We start from the raw sequence: 7,537 nt of genomic DNA on the forward strand, positions 1-7,537 counted from the left end.
TACCCGAATTACTAATAATTCTATGAACCCTAGATCAAACCCGTGATCCCAAGTATTCAAAATAGGGTTGTTTCCACCATAGAATCTATAACAAAACCCTCTCCCATCAATATTTAACCATTATATTATGTTCAACGGATCAAAAAATGGATTCGGGGAGTGAAAAGCTTACCTTTAGCCTCAAGAATGGTGAAAAACGAGTAGGAGTCGCCTGGGGTTCGTTCCTTAGCTCTAAAAATCGAAAAGTGCCAAATAAGGTCGTTTAGGGGTTTATTTACGACTTTAAGTCGCGTCTGGCCCGCCACAGCGGCCCTCATCCTGCTATAGCGGCCCCGCTAGAGCAACCAAAACCACCGCCAAAGCGGTTTGCACGAAACAGTGAGCTATTTTAATAATTTCAAGACCCCCATTTCACAACACACCATTAACCAATGATGCTCAGAAAATACTCATTCACGCTAAGATCAATTCCGGGAGTTTTACTCGCCCGAATTCAATTTCGGGAGGTTTACTCGCCCGAATTCAATTTCGGGAGGTTTACTCGCCCGAATTCAATTTCGGGAGGTTTACTCGCCCGAATTCAATTTCGGGAGGTTTACTCGCCCGAATTCAATTTCGGGAGGTTTACTCGCCCGAATTCAATTTCGGGAGGTTTACTCGCCCGAATTCAATTTCGGGAGGTTTACTCGCCCGAATTCAATTTCGGGAGGTTTACTCGCCCGAATTCAATTTCGGGAGGTTTACTCGCCCGAATTCAATTCCATAAAGTCGTACGGGTTCCTTAACGTCTTAGCTATCCATTCATATAATCAAATTTATTCAGCGATATCTCATTTATTACCAGAATTCCCTAGACGTCACTGACTCCGATTTCGTCCAAATTTGGACTAGGCTAGGAAATCTCAAGTTACTACGAAAATTTTTTCTGGCCCCAATTCTTTCCCCATTAGCTTTTCCATAACAAGGAAATCAGGTCGTTACAATAATGCATACTAATTGAACATTTTTTTAAAACTTGTCTAATATCTGAACTATTTTATTTTATTCATCTAAACGAGTGTTATGCTTTTAAAATTAATAACAATATTCTTTGCATTTAATTTTTGAAGTTGGCATGAATTATTATTTTTTATAAACCAACTAAATTAATTTATGATCTGAGAGTAACAATATATCGTATAGCTGTAACATCTCTCAATTTGAAATAGCTAGGAAGAAGCTAAGAACTGGAAATAGTCATTTTTGGAAATAATGAAAAATCTGGAAAGTTGTTTAAGTTAGGAAAAGTCAGTTTTTGGTCAGCTTCAAACGGCCATAACTCCTAGGTCAGAATGATTTAGGTGTACTTCCAAATATGGTTGGAAATCTCTTGGAATAATATTTCCAGCGCCGCTGAGTTTGTGCGATTCCAAGTTCGTATGAGTGAGTTATGCCATTTGGAAGTTGGGCTGTTCAAATAAGGAAATGTCCAATCCGGATTTTTGAAGGGTATTTCAGTCCTTTCCTTATCCAATTAATTAAATTGGTTTTAGTGAATTAATAAACTGAACTTGGTCAGTTTTACGCTTTTGGAAAAGAGTTAGGGTTTTAGAGAAGAGGAAAGAATAGTAGAAAAGAGAAGGACAAGCAAGGAAATCGTCAAGTTCGTCGAGTTTAGCTTGTGGATTTCGTCGGGGGTGATCCCTACAAGGTATGTGAGTCTCTCATAGCGCTGGGTTCTTTCACCCACCCGCCAAACATGTTAAGTTCAACGAAATTCGTCCTAAAAGAGTATGAAAGTTGATGTTCTTGACATGTATTCTTGAATTTGAATGTTGTTCTTGAATTGAGATGAATTGAGGAGTTTCAGAGATCTTTACGTTGCGTTTTAGAGTTGTTTTGAGTCAGGTTCTTGAGTACATATGCTGGGTATAGGAATCTAAAATGAATTTGAGATCAATAGTCAAGTTTAGGCGATTTGGGGCTGTAAAACGAAGAAGGAAAAAGTCGAGTGTGATTTGGCACGCAAGTCCGCGATTTGCTCCTTTAGTGACCAAAAAGTTTCCCTGCATTGCGGTTAGGACGCGGACTCCTCTGTCTCAAAAGTAAAGTTTGCGACCATTCATTTAGAAACATCTCCGCGTCGTGGACTTGTTCCAAGACGGTGATTTCATGACTTTTCTCATATTTAGCTATTTAAGATCATTCCTAAACATCATGTGATCCTTCCTATCACAAATCAAAATCCTTGAATCCATTATTCAATTCAAGGACCAGTTAAGAGTCAACTCAAGAGCAGTTAAGATCAAAGTCTAGAGAAGTTCTTAAAGTTTTCCAAAAGTCTTTTGCAAACGTTTTTACTTTGTTTTAAGACTTAAGTTTTGAGACCAGTAAAGAGTAAAGCTTGAAGTTCATTTCTTCAAAAGTATATAGGGACTATGTATTCCCAAAGAGTTTAAAATGTTTTCACATTTAAATAAGAAAGGAGACCTCGATTTCCAAAGAGCCTTCAGGCTAGTTTTCAGAAAAGAGTAAATGCTTTCATAATTAAGCAGGTGGGGAAACTTTGATTTCCAAGATAGCCTTTGAGCTAAGTTTTTGAGCACTAATCTCAAATCACAGAAGAAGTACGTTTTAAACATAAGGAGCTAGTATCATATTTTGGGGAGTAGTATTGAGCACCGATATGTGGGAGCGTTCAGAGAACCCACAGCCCCCATAAACCATGTAGCTATCATGGGTAGAAAAGGGTCATACTTTTTAGATTAATCCCTTAATGCTTTTTAGCATAGACTAATGGATCCACTTAGTAGTTCAGGTTTTATACCCCCGGCAAGGTACATGATGGCCCTAGCAGTGTGGGGCCAAGAAATGTTGTATCATCACTATAGCTCTTAAGTGATGGTTGTCGGTTAGAGAAACTCCCACAACAGTATTTTATATTTTTATATACATCAAAAATATTTATATTTTCATATACAAACAGAGTTCATATTGTATCTTTGCATACATACATAATTATTATTGTATTTCTAAATACACAGAGTTGACATCATGTTTTAAACAACTTTTCTTTATGTTGCATTTGTTTTAAACTACTTTATATTGAAATGAGTTCGGTAAGTTGAATTAAGTTATTCAGGAGTTGAGTAAAGCCAAGGTAAGTGTTTCTTTCAGATCCTTTTCAAGCTTAAGTTATGTTTAGCATTTCAACTCGCATACTCTTACATTCAATGTATTGATGTCAGTTGGCCTGCATCTTATTATGATGCAGACGCATGTGTTTTATTTAAAAATATTATTTTGACTGGTTTTAAGAGTCGCCACTTAATTTTTAAGAAAAATCAAGAAAACTGTTGTTTTCGAAAGATTAAAACAGAAATCTAATGAAAACTTAAAAAAGGTTCGAGGTTCTTATTAACATTCTAGGAAGGTTTTAAAAGCACCTAGAATGTCCACTAATGTGGTTATCCGACGATTAATTATTTGGCTAAAATAATTTAAATTGAATTGCAAAGTTGGACTATTTTAAAAAGGGAAAAGGAAAAGTATTGAGATATTATCTAAGTTAAAGGCTTTGATAGATTATGTTTTAATATTATAGGAAACGAGTATTTAGTTAAATTTTAGAAGATTAGTTCTGAATGGCTATCTTTCGGGGAATTAAATTGTGGTAACCTTAAAACTAATAACAAATATTGACAGATAGCCAAATATGGAATAATAAAGTATAGAGAGAAATTTGAGGCCCAAGTCTGGTTTTCTGTTCGCCTGGGCCAGTACTTGGGCCTAATCTCGTTTTGGGCCTTTGGCCGAATTCTTGCCTCCTTCGTACCTGTCCGAAACTAAATTGAATTTTATTTCTTTGGGCCTTAGTCCCATCTTCCACATGTCCTAAATTCTAACAAAATAATAAATAAATAAAATGACGAAGGCTTAGGCCCAAAATAACAAAATACAAATTTGAATTTGAGGCCTTTAGGCCCATTTTCCCATCTTCGTGTATACTAGGCATATCCTAGTGTACACAATCCTGCATTAGCTCCAAACACCTGTATGCCCACGTCAAGGATATGTTCTTCAATTTTGAAGGCTGATCGACTCAATAAAAGGGGATTGGGCCTCCAAGGCCCCATAGGAAATGCAAGAAGGGGATGGAGTCCGTGAGGACATGGGCAGATTTCACATGCAACGAAAAACAAGTAAACTTATGAGTAATAACCCTCATGACTTAATATAAGAAACTAAAGGAGAGTAATAATCACTACCGCCTAATCATCACAGTGAGAACAAGAAAAAAAATAAAATTTAATTAGGATTAGAATTCGACAAGCTCTAATGTTGTATTGTATATATTGATTGTTGATAGGAATATATATTATTTTATTATAAAATGAAATTGAAGGACATATGTGTAATAATTGCTTCCACGTGAAAGTTGATGGAAAATTTTGGACAAACATTGTTGACCACTGAGTAATGATATGTTAAAATTGAAAATGGGTTGGAGGTGTAATTGTTAGGCATGAATTAGTATTATTATTATAATGTTAGGGGGTAAGAAGATTGAGGTGTTGTATTCATATGGGTCTGCATATTGATATAATTAATAAGTGAGTAAACATAGAGAAACAAATGTTTCACATACATATATTTATATCCCATAGGTAGCAGTAAACATACAACCATAGATTAAAATGAACTAAATTCAAGATTTATTTTTTACGGTAAATTCATTTAAAGAACAAAACCGACGGACAAGTTTAACCAAAATAAAAGACAAAGAGCACAAGGCGGATGAATGAATCCCAAAAGAGATAAACTAATAATATGCATATGGCCTAAGAAAGTGCAAATTGACAAATAGTCCTTTTGAAGGAAACATGCTGAGACACGTTTCTCAATCCATCACTAAAAAAAAAGACTAAACATTTCTATCCCTTGGAATTTGATAAGAGATGGCAGCAAACAAAATCAAAATAATACAGTAGACTTTTAACACATTTTCCATACATGAGCATGCATTCCAACTAAGCAGACGACTTTAGCTTTGGTGTAGATGAATTCTAGCAAGCATCTAAACGTATTGAGGCATGTCATAGAAAGCTGGACATGACAATTTAGATTCGAAATAATACAAAGCAGAGGCCACTCGCTTTTGGCCTATTATCCTCACCACGAGACCAAACTAGGCATCTAACGAAAATAGACATGACTTGCCTATAAGTCGTAAATTAGACTAATAAAAACGTAACATGTAACCTAGATGAACCGGACAAAACATTAAAACATACACAACAATGGGACTAGATTATACGGGTATAACGCCATTTCAGAGACCGATGTGAAGCAATTATTTTCTAATGACTAAAAGGTTCAAACTTTGCCCCAGTAAACATATTGAAAAGAGGAGTGACGGAAATACGGAAATAATCTCGGATAACTATATTTTACTGATTCATACACTTAGCTTAAGGCAAGGAAAACACGATACGATGTTGAATACGGATCATTTACACAGATTCATAGCAAACACATATCAACTGAGACTAACTTGTCATTTTGAAACTGATCATTACAACACTACGAAAGCTAGGACAATAAAGAGTAGCGACAATTAGCAAACAATCTCCCAACATCTTTATATCCATATTCCGGTCAAGTTATGACTAAAAAATAAAACAGAACAACCGACGAAAAAGGACAGAGAACCCCAAAACTTGGCGTCTAAACAACTCAAAAGCTGAAAATCAAACACACTAATGCATTGAAAACAATATAGACACTGATTGAAATTAAGAGAGGTGGTTACCTTTTTTTCGAACGGCAAACTGGGCGACGAGCTAGAGATAATAATCTTTTACCACCGGAATATGGTCCCAAGAACTCCGACAAGCAGAAAGAACAAACCCAGAGCAAAAACTAAGCCAGAATTTGGGCTCCCGATCTTTACCGTTTCGAAAAATTATCTAAAATAATCCTATATAGTAGAATAGCTGGAAATTTATGGTGTATCTCGTCTCTAAAGCTAACCGTTTCCGACTTTCTTTCTAGCTTTTTCCAATATTTTTCTCTAAACCCAAATTTTCTCCCGACCCCCTTTTTCACAGTGAAGGAGATGAAGTATTTATAGGGAAGAAATTAGGGTTCCAAATGGGGGGAAAAGGATCAAAATCCGGATGAGACAAGGCCCATTTTGAATTCAAATTCAAAAATCTTTCACCATTTTGGGAGAGACATCTTTTTCTTGCAATTTTGACTCTTTCCGGAAGAGGAAGAAGGGGGAAACGCATGCCTGCCTTTGCTGCTGATATCGTACCATGGAAAAGGACGTCGAGGAAACGACAAGGAGGAGCAGTGTACTACGTTCTTCGCTGCCTTTTCGTGAATTCGCCATTTGGAATCGAGACGTCATACTGCTGTTTGAGAACGTTAGAGCTGAGACGTTCGAAGCTGTTAAGTTCTTTTTCTTTTCTTTTCTTTTTTTGAAGGGGAAATGATGTGGGCCGGGTCAAGGGGAAGGAAATGGGCTGGGGCGTTTTGGGCTGGGAGCTCGCTGGAATGGGTTGAACTTGGCCCAAAGTTGATATCTAAATGGGTTTGAATAAATTGAAGATTTGGCTATGTAATGTGATCAAACAACAACCCAAATAAATTTCAAATGCAACCAAATTGAGATTAATGGGCGAGTTTGGCTTAAATTTAAATAAGGCGAATTAATATAAATTAATCAACGAGCTTCTTAATTTTAACAAAATAAAATAATTAACTTAATTGTAAATTAACTATTTCAAAAATATAAACTATTATATAACTAAACTAGTTAACCAAATGTTTAAGTAAAACTAAATATTTTTGAGACGATTTTCGAATGTTCCTAAAATATATTATATATAAATGAATATGTAAAGTATAAATATTGTCTAAAAGTTATAATAAGTGACATAATTTATTTAAAATAACTCGCAAACTATTTTCGAAATTTGTAAAACTAATTATTTTAGATAGTTTAAAATGGAAAAAGATCGATGATTAATTTATATTGGGGAGGGTCAAAATTGGGTGTCAACAACTGTCCCTCATTTACTTGGATTGATGCAAGAAATTCGAGGAAAATGAATTGACCAATCCAATTTTGACCGACCATATCTTCGTCTTTTGGAAAAAGGATTCTGGTACGGACTTTGGGAATTATGGCCGAACCCTAGAATCAGGTTTTCTACATATCTCAGACCATATGAAAATTCAGGCCATTTGTAGTTCGATAAGCTTGATTTGCCGCACTATTTCGAAATAACTCAAAAGTCATCCCGATATCGAATTATAAAGAGACCGAAACGCTTGGAAATAAGATTTGAGAGCGAATGTTGGAATACAGCCGAGTTTTCAACATTGAGCCCGCCTACATATCCTTAAACATTAGGAATCAGGCTGCTTGTAGTTCGACTCTATCGGTTGAAAAGGAAATCTATTATGTGAGATAACATTTGGTTCTGGAAAATGACGAAGTAAGTCGAGTATGAAAAAGAGGCTTGCAACCTCTTAGCCATGAATGTGG

The sequence above is a fragment of the Solanum tuberosum genome, unplaced genomic scaffold (genome assembly GCF_000226075.1).
Source record: "Solanum tuberosum cultivar DM 1-3 516 R44 unplaced genomic scaffold, SolTub_3.0 scf00516, whole genome shotgun sequence".
NCBI classification, from domain to species: domain Eukaryota; kingdom Viridiplantae; phylum Streptophyta; class Magnoliopsida; order Solanales; family Solanaceae; genus Solanum; species Solanum tuberosum.